This window comes from Diadema setosum, chromosome 7 (assembly GCF_964275005.1).
Source record: "Diadema setosum chromosome 7, eeDiaSeto1, whole genome shotgun sequence".
NCBI lineage: Eukaryota > Metazoa > Echinodermata > Echinoidea > Diadematoida > Diadematidae > Diadema > Diadema setosum.
In genome coordinates this window covers 6,575,225-6,589,469 of record NC_092691.1, presented here as the reverse complement: position 1 = coordinate 6,589,469, position 14,245 = coordinate 6,575,225, and the positions used below count along the sequence as shown (strand labels likewise).

At 37.8% G+C, this 14,245-nt stretch overlaps 1 protein-coding gene across 2 annotated transcripts in view; it reads right to left on the bottom strand.

Moving 5' to 3' along the window:
• Nucleotides 1-10,229, bottom strand: part of LOC140230786 (uncharacterized) — a 53,957-nt gene extending 43,728 nt beyond the window's left edge. For both annotated transcript variants that reach the window (XM_072310925.1, XM_072310924.1), the window contains exon 1: nt 10,158-10,229. The gene's annotated coding sequence lies outside the window, so the exon portion shown is untranslated. The remainder of the gene's footprint in view (nt 1-10,157) is intronic.
• Between the last annotated feature and the right edge of the window lie 4,016 nt (nt 10,230-14,245).

Genomic DNA, 14,245 nt, shown 5'->3' with positions numbered 1-14,245 from the left:
ATCATGGTGGGGGGATAGATTGATGGCAGCTTATGTTATTGCTATACTTCTGCTATAAATTTCACTAATTTCTCTAGTACAAACAAGGATTATGACTGCATGTGCCAGGAGGATCAAATCAATTACCTTTTTATCAGTGTCTGAGGTATAGGCAGATACATGACATATCAAACAGAATGGTTGTTCAAGGCATGAATAAAGATTTCTGCAAAATGATACTTTATGATACAAAATGATACCAAAATCGTCTTCAAAGCAGTGTTTGACCTTTGTGTGGCACATGCAGACCCCCCCCCCCCCCCCCCCGAGTGCTGCATATATGCGAATGCAATATTTGAACATATGAAGAGTTTGTTTGCAAAAACCGGTAAGTCCATTTTTGAAGATTTTGAAGTACGGTCTCTGTCACAAAGTACAAAATAATACCTTTTAAATGATATATTGGTCACTAGATATAAAGGTATATTTTTGAAGTTATGGTCAAAAGAAGCAAAAAATTTATTATTCTCTTTATTTTTCTCGACCTTTAATCGCAAATATCTCCATTTGACAAATATGGACTTATCGGTTTTTGCAAACAAACTCTTCATATATCAATAAGTGCTACAAATTACGCTCAAAGTACTGTATTGATTTCAAGCCTAATTGAATCAGACACAGCACACACTGTTGGCATACACTGTGGATACTAACTGTGATAGGCTTGAAAACAATCATGCTTTCATCAAATCCCACATGACACCCACAGAGCACTTTAAAAATTACTGTAACAGTGGATATTTTCGCACGAATAATTTTTCGTGCTTGGTCGAGTAAGAAGAGTTTCGCGTGTTTTTAACTCTGTGGAATCAAGACATCAACTACTGGAACATATGGCACGCAAAAATGTTCATGCACTTTTATTTTTGCGCTAACTTCTGGTTGCGCGAAATGTGCGAAAATTTCAACACCGCAAAAAATTTCCACTTTTACAGTAGCTGACCAATCAGTCACATGACAACTGTAAACGTGATATTTCCTGGTTACAAGAAATAACAGACAAATGTTCAAAAAGATATAAAATTTTGCACAGAAACACTTTCATCTATGACATTACATATGTTTACTGATGTTGCTCAAGTGTGAAACATCAGAAGTATGGAAAAGTTTAAACTTTTACGTACGACCATTTTAAAGATTTCAGCCCTGGTTTAGTTACCTGATTATCTTCACTTTCACATTTTCTTAAAATTCACTCAGTTATTGTACTTCAACTGTACACTCATAATTTGTCTTTACAGCTCAGCTTCTTTTGTTTGCATTCTTGTTTGTTTTTCTATAGAAGCAAGTTTATTGTCTTAGAATTTATGCTAATTGCCAAGAAGTTTCTCCTAAGCTGGTAGATGGGTTTTTAACATTGGTGAGTCATTACTGAACCCAGTAACTGCATGCAGATGAGTGATTAAGTGCAAATTTGTTATCTTGAGGAAATATTCATTTAGAATTCATTGTGGTATTTTAAAAACTCAACAATTTTAGCAGGGTCTCAAAGGGTCTTTAGAGGGGCACTGAAATCCAAATGCATGTTGATTAGTGTTGATTTATGATACCCTCAACATCATTTTTGCGGTAAAACAAATATCTAGAAACATTTCATATATTTTTAATGAGTTTTTCTTCTATTATTCTTCAGATAACTTGGGAACGCCCACAAAAAAACACCTTCCAGACTAATCAATGTTAATATTCTTGAGATGACCTCATCTGTCAATCATTGCTGAAGTACTGAAATATTTAACAAAAGACACTGGAATGCACCTTCCCCTCGACTCAGCATAACTTGCAGGTTCCCTCGCCATGCCTTTTGTTAGTTACATTAATACGCCACGCCTTTTTTTAGTTACATTAATATGACAGAAACATGGAAGTTATGCTGAGTCGAGAGGAAGGTGCATTCCAATGTCTTTTGTTAAATATTTCAGTACTTTAGCAATGACGTCATCTCAAGAATATTAATATTGATTAGTTTGGAAGGATTTTTTGTGGGCGTTCCCAAGTAATCTGAAGAAAAATAGAAGAAAAAATCGTTAGAAATATATGGAATGTTTCTAGATATTCATTTCACACAAAAGTGATGTTGAGGGTATCATAAATCAACACAAATCAACATGCATTTGTATTTCAGGGCCCCTTTAACATTGGCAGAAGTAAGGTGTGCCCAGAGTCTATTCATTCCAAAAACTACACCAAGGATGTTTGGTGAAGGGAGTAGTGGACACTAGTGATGATGGCGTAATGATGACGCCTGACAGCTCAGGCCAAGCTGAGGACATGTGATGTGACACCTGCCGTGGAACAGGGTCAAAGTCTCAGATCGACGAAGACTGCCCTCGTGAGAGCAGAGCTGACCAATGAGAATGTCAGCGGGGAAGGGATGACACCTATGGACTCTCCGCGCATCAATAAACATGGCCTCCTCCGCTTTCCATCGCGCTTTCTCAAGAAACCTGAGCTCTGTTTATTGGACTGACGGTGTATCGCTTTAAGCTCGTACACCTCAGTAACATGCATCCGTGGGGCCTGTGATGAAATATCGCACATTAATCTCTGAACAAGAGTGACAAGAGCACTCAAACCAGGATTTTATTTCACTGAAACAGGGACATGGCCCTAGGGAAGCCTTCTCGTCTACATCAAACATGTATTGCTTTCAATAAGATGCACAATAACACGGCTTATCAGAATATATATACTCATTTTTAACACTGGACAAGGCAAACATTTTCAATAGAAGATGAAAATCATTGGAATATTCAGCCTTGAGCAATCACATATCTTCCCTATACTTTGTGCTGAGAAAGTACACTGCAGCTACCTTTAATAAAAGTTTACTTCTCAAATAGAAGTCAATAAAGTTTTAATTTTCTACCTTTTTGCAGCTGGATTTAAGTTATTTTACTACATCTGTTTGTTTGTTTTTTTTTTTACTTTCTATGGGCCCAAATAATCGTAATTATTTGTTCTTTAGAAAATTTGCATTACATTCAGTTTTGATGAAAGGGACCACATTGGAATTACAGATTGGTTTATTTGAATTAATTTTGTCCTATGAAATGGAAACCTCATCTTTTTTTAGCTCTTGTAATATTGCTTTACATTGAATTTGAAAATGAAAAGTTTCCTATGCAAGATATTTGCCTCAGGTATGAATATTACCTGTAAAAAAAATAAAGGCTTTTCACTTTTTTTCATATTCTTGCAACCTCAAAACCATGATAATGTGATAGGATTTGATAGAGAGAGCAACACCTCATTCCATTCTATCATATCTCTGAGCTTTAGACTTAATATGCATTTTCAACAGCTTTTTCATGGATGGTTCACTTTTTTGATAAAGTCTGATCATAAGAATGGAATATAACAAGTAGTGCCTCGAAGAATGTTAATATTTCATAGCCTTATCTACTATGCCTATGTGTATGTCCAGTATCGAGTGTGCATTACGCGTATCCATCATACCAGGCCTAAAAACCAGAAATCTTCACATGCACGAAACTCTTCCGAATTTTGTATGGGAGCTAAGGTTTATGGAAGTAAAATGCAAGCAATAGTTCTTGTCTACACAATGCACTGAGTGCCAGGAGCAATTTGCAAAAGTTTGTTGCCATGACTGTTTTTGATTTCATGATCAACACTTTACTGCTTTCGATTTTTAAACACCCTTCTCTGTGTCATATTATATATATAGTGCATGAGGTTGAATGCACTATAACAATATAAGCACCGACAAATTCTGAATTTGCCCCGAAGGCCAGTTATATTCAATGAGGCCGCAGGCCGAATTGAATATAATTGCCTGAGGGCAAATTCAGAATTTGGAGGTGCTTGGTACTTGTTATAGTGCAATAAGATGTCATGCACTATGTGTTATATAAAATAGCATACATACCCAGGCAAGATAAATTGAAAAAATGCGAAAGCCTAGATCATTTAAGACTCTACACGTGTCTAGACAAGCAATAATACCAGTTTCTTTGAACCTGTGTAGACAAAATCCTGACGTGTTAGGGTCTACGTGGTTATATCTAACGATTTCTAGGCCCTACGATAGATTAGGTCCTGGGGCCCTGGCCTAACGTTATACTACTACTACTAGATCTACGTCACTTACGAGCGACAGAGCTAACGTTAGTTAACACTTGACCCTACAATAGGTCTACCATGGATCTAACAGTAACACGTTAGACGCCATAAGTTTACTTACTGCCCTGTGGGTCCAGGACCAGGACTAGATGATGTTTTGTAGGATTAGCGATCTACTGGATTTAAACACAAGGCTCGTGCCAGGCATCATTGAAGTCACCATTGTTGCACAAGTGGATTCCGAGAGTGTGTTGTAAATGTCGTAGTAAAAGGTCATAGCGTAGCGTGATCAAAGAGCGCTTAGCGTATACCGTACACACGCTACCCATTTCCACGGCGCATTTCCGCGTAGAATGTACGGAGAAAGCGGCACAAATCTTGGGTTGACTTGCCAATATCCGTCGGATTGATTCCTTTTCAGAACAGTAGGAGTCCAACATTCGTAGGGCGTATTTGATGGCATCCTTTGTGTACTTATTGTCTAAGATACTGTTTATATAGATGAGTCTCTGTAAAAGTAGCGAACCTGTTCATTTCAGCTTCCATGTTTAAATCTACCGCTGATAGTCTAGTCCCACACAGATTTAAGTTGCTGGCATAGCCAGCGAGAATCGAGAATAACGATAATATCGAGCAAAGCATATCGCGGTTGTGGCGCAATCGCGTCGATGAGGTGCGGGATTCAGTACTCGATGATTAAAATGAGGGAGCAAAAACCGATATCAAATCGATAGTGGGTTATCGTTGGCAATCGTTATATTTTACGTGCACTATAACTTTTGTCATGCACTGCCGGCCTGTATCATAAGTATGTATGCTATTTTATATATACTACTAAGCATACTACTCCTACAGTTGAAGTGAAGCTATGGAAAGACAGCAAAAAATTCAGAGAAATTATGAAACAACATTAAAGCTGGTAAGCAAGTCTTTGGCACTGCACATTGGCATTATACACAGAAACTGTTAAAGATGCCATAGCAACTGGAGAACATAACAGCTAAATAATTATAAAAAAAAAAAAGATATGTGCTCTTAATCATCACAAGCCCACATGGACAGTTGTGGGTTGATGGAGTAACCATACCGTTTCTATGGAAACAATATTCCTTCCCGATGGCATTATGAGGCAAATTGGAAGGTTGAATTATTGATGCATTCTGCAATTTTGCACGGACAGACCCCCATACCCTCTCCATTGTACTCTGTCACCTGTAACTGCAAATGCAATCAATTTGGAAATTGAACCAAATTCCGCGGCTGCGGAGAAATGTCACAGTAATTTTACCAATTAATCGATAAATGAGTGGCTGCTGCCAGATGCTCCAGCCATCATACTTCCTCTCTCGGAAGCATCTGCAAATGGTGGTCGGGTACTTAATGATCATATTTCCCCGTCTCTTTGTACGGTAGGTATTCTGAAACGAGCAAGGGTTCGGTATTTGTTCAATTAGGAAACGGGAGACATTCCATACAAGACAATGAGAGACAGCAGTGTCCCTTTTGACAAATTGCTTTAACATTTGTAGATCCCGGCGTGCTATACCTTCTTATCATTTCTTCCCACCCTCCATCGTTACATCAACCCTTGCTTCTCTGTCTGGAGGAATGACTAGAATTGTCATTAAATAGAAATATGAAATGCATTAGATAGAAATATGAAATGCCGTGCTTATACCATGGACATTTCAAGCACAATGTATAATGAACAGAATGACTAGATTTGTTTCTTTCACAAGCATTCTGCTGTACTGAAACATTCTGCTGTACTGAAAATCAGATATGTCTATTAAGGTATTGGGTAAACAAACGGCATATGTATTCATATCAGCAAAACATTATTAGCCCAGGTTCCAACAAACAAAATGCCCCATATCATGAATGGTGGGCTTATATAAAACTTTTGTTTCAATGTTGTCAGTGTCGGCTCATATTTCCAAACTTGTATAATCACCTCTGTACATTGAAGCTTCTAATACAGAAATTAGACTCTTGTCCAAGCTGTTCTTACAAAATTCAAGTCTAATATGTTATCAAATGGGAAACATTTAGATGTAAGGGAAATTTTTGTCCCAAATGTGGCTGTATGCCCTTCCAAAATGTGAATTGCATTATTAATACATCAACTTTCAGACCTCAAGGCCTGTGTATTCTCAAAACACCAATGAGAGTCATGTTTACTTTTTGTCTGTATTTGCAATGAATATTATTTTACTTTAATGATTTCCATCTCACACTTTTGGGCAAACTTTAGACCTTAGATTTTGGGATTTAGGTGCATTCAAGTCCAATAAGATTATATGACAAGGTACATAATCGTCGCTGGGGCGATAAGACCTTGTATCTACAAAATGTCAAATGTTCAGGAGAGCCAAAAAACATGGCGGCCAAAGCACTGTGGCGAATGGGATAGCCTTTCCTTTGACAAGCTGTGGTGGCTTCATTTTTGGAGTAAGACAGTTGGGATTTGGACAGGACATCACTTAACCCATTATTTGACCATTAATCCAAGAAAGTAATTTTCACCAAAATTGCAGATACAAGGTCTTATCACCCCAGCGACGACATACAAGAAGACCTGCCCTAACATATCTTCTTGTATGCTAAAGAAGCTAAAGCCACTATATAGGCCCTACTGTTTGATTGGCATATCAACTCCCAAACAATTAACTTTTTCTCCTACGAGAACCCAGATGCCCTCACACAATTTTCTCCTTGTTGTCCGAACCACTCTCTAGAAATGTCCTTCGTCACACTTGAATTGCAGGCCCAAATATGCGTTTCGATCTCGGTGGGTATTCTCCGTGTTTCTGGCAAATATTGACCACCAGGCCCCGCCTCAAACCCATTCTGTTCACACTCTTTGGTAATTGATCACAAACATACGGTATTTGCCAGCCTGATGAATCAAGATTCGGTTACTCAACATTGTTTATATCTGATGTAGGAGGTATGGAGCACGTGAAGAGAAAAACAGGTTCAGAGGTACAAGCACAGACTTGGAACAAAGAGACTACATGAAGAGTAGAGAGTTACCAGGAAAGGGAGAGTTCCTGAAAGTGGCGATGTTCACAACAAAGACAATGAAGAATAAGGGCAGAAAGAGGATATAGAGATACAAATAACACATCGTAGAGAAAGGAAGTTTTTTGATGGGAATGTATTGGCAAAATACAAAGTGTAGAAACTTTTTATTGAGTGATTTGATTGGACAGATAGATACCATGTGACTTTTGACATTATTTCATGTAGGCTACAAAGGCTGTCCTACTTTTTTTTTTCTCTAGTAACATCTTTTTTAAAAAGTAGCTTGGGGAAATGGAAGAAAACCATTGAATTCTCAGAGCTAATTTTAATATTTTGTGACTTACTTTGGCTGCTGTTAACATTATAGTACCTACTTTTTTGAGCAAGGTGGCCAATTACTTCAGAATCATCCGCTTCATTCACATCTACACCTGATCTGTCTGTCTGTCTGTCTTTAAACTACATCAGAACTCTCAGAATATTCCTGTCCCTAACATATGTATACATGCAAACCTCATTACACAAAGAAGTCAACTATTTAGAACAATTTTGCCAAAATCAATTTTTTCAAACTCTCCATGGCTGTTACTGCATGGCAATGCTCATTTGAAAACTTGTTGGAATCTGGCAAAAAGAAGTAAGGCTCTTTTGAATTTCAAAGCAAATTCTTTGTTCTTTCTTAATTCAAGTCATACCAGCCAGAGTTCCTCAGTTATTTATGCAACTCAACATATATCAGGTTTGAAGTATATGAAATAAAAAGATAGTGTTCTGGTGAGAGCATAAAAGAACACTTTTACTTTTCTAAGCGTACTACAACTGGGGGATCATGTTTTTGTTTCTGTTTTCTCACCAGAACTTTTACAGGTAGAGAAGTTAACTTCTGCTAGGTCCAGCTAACATTCTTATGGTTATTTCTGTGGTCTTACATGAATAATCGGTCAAAGTTAATCATGAGACATATGAGCACAGACGACCTGCTTGATAGACACATGGATGTTAAATCTAAAATCTTTTGAAGTGACTAATCTCCATGTTTATGAGTTTTGAGGTTTCAATGATACTTTTAATAATTAACGAGGACAGCAAAACCACTCTCTGTATTCCCTCTAGCAACTTCTGACTTGCCAAATAATTTGATAATCAATATTGCATGCCTGTAAATTGGGTAGTTCTTGCCGGATCATAAACATAACAATGCGATGTTGTCAGAGGCATCTGTGAAAGTGATGGAAGGGTGTCAGCTGCATCAGTGGAGCGCTAAATGCGGAAAGGCATAGCCGAGTTATGCCCACATCCCCCGCTACATCACCTGGTTCCGCCCGGTTCAACTTTGGCATGGTAAGGTAGGATGAATGAGCGTACCATCTGTTCCAATCTTATTGATGCCCTAATTGAATTACACCCCTGCCCAGGTCATTGATAACAGGCCACAGCAAATTTAGAAACATGTGGGATTCATTGAGAAATTCAGGTGTGCACACTGACCTACCATTAAAGGCATAGTTTACCATTTGCAGATGAAACAAAAACCCAGCATTAGTGCTTTAAAATAGTTCTAAGATGTGAGTTGGGGATAGAAACAGCCACAGTAAAAATTTGAATCTGTTTAATCGATGTTAAGTATTGTTAAATACACAAAATGTGAACAGTTATAATAAGAATGCTTCAAGACTAAACCGTCTACTGGTTATGGTTTATTGAGAAAAATACTGATATCTCCTTATATTTTGGGTTTTATTGCGAAAAATTGATATGGTAGGATGTTTTGTGATACAACAGACCTACACGTATGCATCAAATGTGATATCTTGAACAGTTTTAAAATCACTGCTTCCAAAGGTAAACTGGACCTTTAACTGTACACCACAGTCCCATTAGTCTATGGTTATGATTCAAAGCTTCTCATAATGAAATCTGTTCATTCTCAACAAAAATCCAATTGCAGCCACTGATAATATGTTTTGAACTTAAATAGTCTATCACTATGATACTACAACGTCTCCAATTATCCTTGTTGTTTGCTGCTCATACACATTGGTGTCGTTCTTGCTCCATTTCAAACTTACTCTTATTTTCTCTCCTTACCTATTGCCTAGTAATTACGAAATACTTTATTTCTTTATCTCTCTTTTGTTTTGACTCTCATTCCTGGCCGACCTATTTTCAAAACAATGCAGAATTTGTATCAGAGTACATTCACCTCCAATTGTTGACCCATTTTTTTTTTCTTACCAAAGATTAATAACATCTTATTGAATGTTTGAAGATTAATATAAAGGATATTCCTATATGACATTTGACTTTTTTTCACCGACCTCAACATGTGGAACAGTCGTGCCATATTAGAAAGAGCCTGAGGAGGTTGATGCACATTGAGATTTTATTTCTCCATTTGCTGCAAACATGATAAGTTATAACCGTAACATTTGATATTCACTAGATCTATAAATCATTGCCTTTTCATAGTATATCCTGGGAGCAAAGTTGATCACGATGCATACAAACCTTTTTTGGCTAATGTACTATGTATAATACCCATGCTCCTCATCTTTATCTTTACACTCAATTTTAATACTGGGACCTATGCTCAACAAGCGTGCTGCTAAGTAGGTTCCATCATATTTCTTTAGCATTTATTCTCAGATTCCAACTTTCATAGATTAACCACTATGTTCTATATTTTTGTAATATTCTATTATGCTTCCTAGCTGGATATCATGTATTATTTCATTTTGTTGTATTTGATGTATTTTTTTTTTCACCGAGAAATATGAAAAATGATTTAAAAATAAAATTCAAATTGAAGTAAAGTGCAAACTGTCCCACTTGATATTGCTGTTTTGACCTTTTAACCCAAGAGCTCACAAACTTTCCTTCATTGATCATGCCAGACAGCACCAAAATCTTTTGATGCTGACCCCTGCTGCTTCATGGTAAACATGGTGATTGAAAATGATTCATTTCATGCTTCAAAGAATGTTATATTGAAGAATTATGAAACTTACTCAGTTCATTCTCCTCTGGAGGAATCAATTCTGTGTACTATCCTCTAGATGACATCCTCTCGGTCCAAATCTGAAAGATAAAAGAAGAGAATAGGCTCTTATAAATTGGTATCTAATGTACTTTGTTGTACTCTGATGATTTTTTTTTTTTTTTTTTTTGCAATGCATCTATCTAATCAAACGGAGCATTCTGCATGAAAGTGTAGAAACATCTGGGACATGTAACTACGTATACTACAAGAAACGGTAAAATGAAGCCCATTTCATTTAGAATTGTGTGTCAGGCTGCACAAACTATCTAACAGTAACACACAATTCTGGCATTTCGTTAATATTTAAGCATTACATTTCATGTTGACAAGATTTTACTTTAGGAAAACTGTCTAATATGATATCATGAGGACATATATAAAGCGTAATGTAAAGAAGAATAAAAGAGTGATTAATAATGACACGATAATGATAATATTATGTAATAATTAAAAACGGGAATGCGAAATTGTGTACTTTTGGAAATCTTTGCATAATAGAGAACCTGGTACCTCTCCTTTTTCATTCGTAATCTAACTTTGCATTCACTTCTCATCTCTCTTTCTCTCTCTCTTTAGCACTGATGGTTTTACAGATGGCACACTGGATGGAGCTTGGTTTCCCTTCCCCTTTTCTTGGCACCGCCTAGAATGATGGCTCCAATTAGACACCATTTAATCATCCATCAAACCTCAAACACTTTAAAAAAAAACCTTGCAACAGCTCCGTTCTTCCTGCAGCTGCCTCAGCAGTTAATCATTCCACACCAAGGAGACGATCTCGTGTTTGTGCAAGAATTCTCACACACTCCCGAATTGCGGGATGAATTCACCGCTCGCTTATATTGCCCAATACTTCCTCTCGCAATGGCAGCCGCGGAAATGGTGAAATGTTATTGTGGGGCAAAAACCACTCAAGCTTGTATTTGCTGCTCAAAAATATAGCTAAATTTAGAGGGCTTCTGCAGTCTTGTATGTGGACTAAAAATACATCATTGAGAGGAAAATCCCCCCCCCCCCTTCTTTTGATGCACCCATCTGCAGCATCCAATAACTCCAAAAAGCCTACAGCACAGCTGGCTTTCAATCCACCAGTTAAGGTTTCATTCAGAAATTGGAAAGTTATCGAGCAATGATGGAAAGATGGTATGAGAAAACACACATAAAAACAAATAAAAGTCATTGTGATGAGTATAAAGAAAGTCCTGGAGTTCATCACACTTACAGCTGTCCTTTCATGCTGTTAGTTGCTGCTTCTTTTCTTCTTTTTATTTTTTGCAACACTACTCGTGAAATCTGACTCAATACATTCAACTTCTGTAAAGAAAATTACATATTTCTGTTGCAAACAGAAAAACGAATGAATGAATGAATGATTGATTGAATGAATGAATGAAGGAATGAAGGAATGAAGGAATGAAGGAATGAAGGAATGATTACTGACTCAAGAGATGAGAGACTCATTATGAATTCTAGTCTAGTGTGCATCAGTTTTGGCAAACTCCAACAGCTTATTAAAATATGTTTCACATAGAATGTTTTTCTAATGTCATGTAGCCACAGTAAGGCATTACAAATTTGATATGTTCTTCATGCTTTGATTGGAAATTATAGCAGAAACAAGTATCTGAGAGCGGTTGTCATGACTGCTCTCGCAATTCTGGTGTGAAAAACGAAATTTTGGCGGACAGTCCCTGAATCCGGATGAGAACTAATTTCTGCAGTGATAACATGCAACATTCCTATATACAGCAGAGTTTGCTGCTTAGACATACACAAACTACTAGAGAATTATGTTACCACAAAGGCAAATGTATCCCTTGTACTAACCTACAGTGTAAGTAGTCCTATGCATCACAATTTATACCAGAGCTCAAACATCTGGGGCATTTATTCATCTTGTGGTCAAAAATTTGGCACACTGCAGCATAATCTTATGCTCTCACAAAGTACAATAGATGGCTAGATTTTCCCATAAAGTCAATAGCAAATATGAAAGAAAAATCCACCATTTTAGCAGCCTGGCTATTGCAATTACATATCAGTTGTGTATTTGTGCATGGTAGCCTATATGAGTCTGAACATTGAGGATGCTGTCCAAAAATAGGTGGCTATATATTTTTTTTCCTCTATAAGACACCAACCCTGGCAAAATTGAATAAGATCCATAGAGAAAATGTGGAAGGTAGCGTGTAGAAAAGAAATGTGATATGGTGGAGGTGGCAGCGCAAAGTGCCGCTGAACCTGCAGTATTCTCCCGAGACTTTGTCCCCGAGGGTGATACTATTAAGACCAGATCAGTTCGATCATCAGTCGCTATCAGTACATCGCAATCCTGTTTCAGCTGGATACTGAACTAAATGTTGCAAATGTAATGCCAGAATCACAGGATCTTTACAGATTTGACACCTTTCCCTAAGGCGACACAATTTGCTCGCCAGCGTGGTCATCTCTCGATCATTATCAAACATGTAATTCTATAAAGAAGGGTAACATGCTTTCAAATTTCCCTGAATGATTCTTCTCTTTTTTTCACATCTTCATTCAGTATAGGTTGCCAGCTCTATACATTTGAACAGTGCATTTCCCTAGTGACAAAATTGTAAGCTTGTTTCTCTTTTTTCCTACTGAGAATGCAAATGTGATTGTGCCCACACCTGCAGATGCTTTGTTTTCATACACAATGTAAAACAAAATGTCAGGTTCTGCATCCTTGGTTTACTAAAAGGATTCCTGCCCATGTAGGACAGAAAGAGTTCTTCCCATACCTATATAGAGAAACGTGCCACCATACCAACCCAGCTTCTAAGCCTGTCTTCCTCAGTTACAAGGTCCTTCATTGTCTTACACAGACGATATATTTAAAACCGGCGGACAGTTTGAAGAGACAAAACCCTATATTCAATGCCAAGAGCCAAGTTGGATGAGGATCATTTGTTAGTTCTAAATGAATCAAGGGGTAGGAAGTCAAGATCACTATTAAATTTGCAATGAAATCTGCTCTATAAGACTGCTTCCCTTGATGGATTCAAATTCATTCATGGATATTTCCCCTTTGAAAAGCCAGCAAAGAACTATATATGCAATCCACCTGTTCCAGTGAAATGCATCTCAATATCCTAGACCCAGTTTGCATGCATTACTTATTTCTCTACGCCGCAAGCCGCAGGCAAGCCTTCAGGCATGTGGGCAAAAGTCTTCTTACAAAATATGTTCCAGTATTAGTAGGATGGTCTGCCAATGTACCAAGGGTAAAGCAAATCTCCTTCATGAATAGAGGCTGAGGCCTTGATCTTTTCCCTTGCTCTTCTCTGGTGATAATACTCGGTGCCTGACAAGACAGAGGAGGCATGAATAAACAACCTTGCAAGTTATGCCAAGGAACAGGTGGACAAGAATCTCTCTATTTCCTGACGCCCAGAGGCTACACCCCCTCATCAATCCTGTGACAAGTAAGCCTGTTCTACTTTAACCCACTGGATGCGATGTGATTATTTGGCTAAATACACTCATTTCTTCACAAACTGAAGCCTCGTTGTGACAGCTAGGTACCGGAGCTGAAATGTTGAACAAAAGTGTTTCTGTCTTCAAACTGGTCATCTCAGGGAAGGATCCAGGAATTCCAGGAGGCGCCTTTACAAAATTAAAGGGGCACATGTGCCCCCACTTTTGGTCTTATTCTTTTGTTTTAACAAAAAAATAAAGAGGGGGTGCATGTCCGGTGCCCCCCCCCCCCCCCTGATCCGCCACTGCATCTACACTATGATTACAGTCAAAGTGTACCACTCTGCACATACCTTAATTTGCCTATGATGATAATGATAATAATCGTAATGATCATAATGACAATAATGATAATGATAATAATATTAAGGTCTTCTTTCTCCAAGGTAGCTTCTTCAGTGTCGCCACTGCTCTACCAGAGGGCCCAGTCAACATTATTACCCTAGCATTGCTATTGCCAAAACATCCCCAAATGTCAACTTGTATTTGACCAGACCAGTTCTGATATCAATTGTAAGCCTCAAATAATCTACGTCACTCAGTAAACCAGGTAAA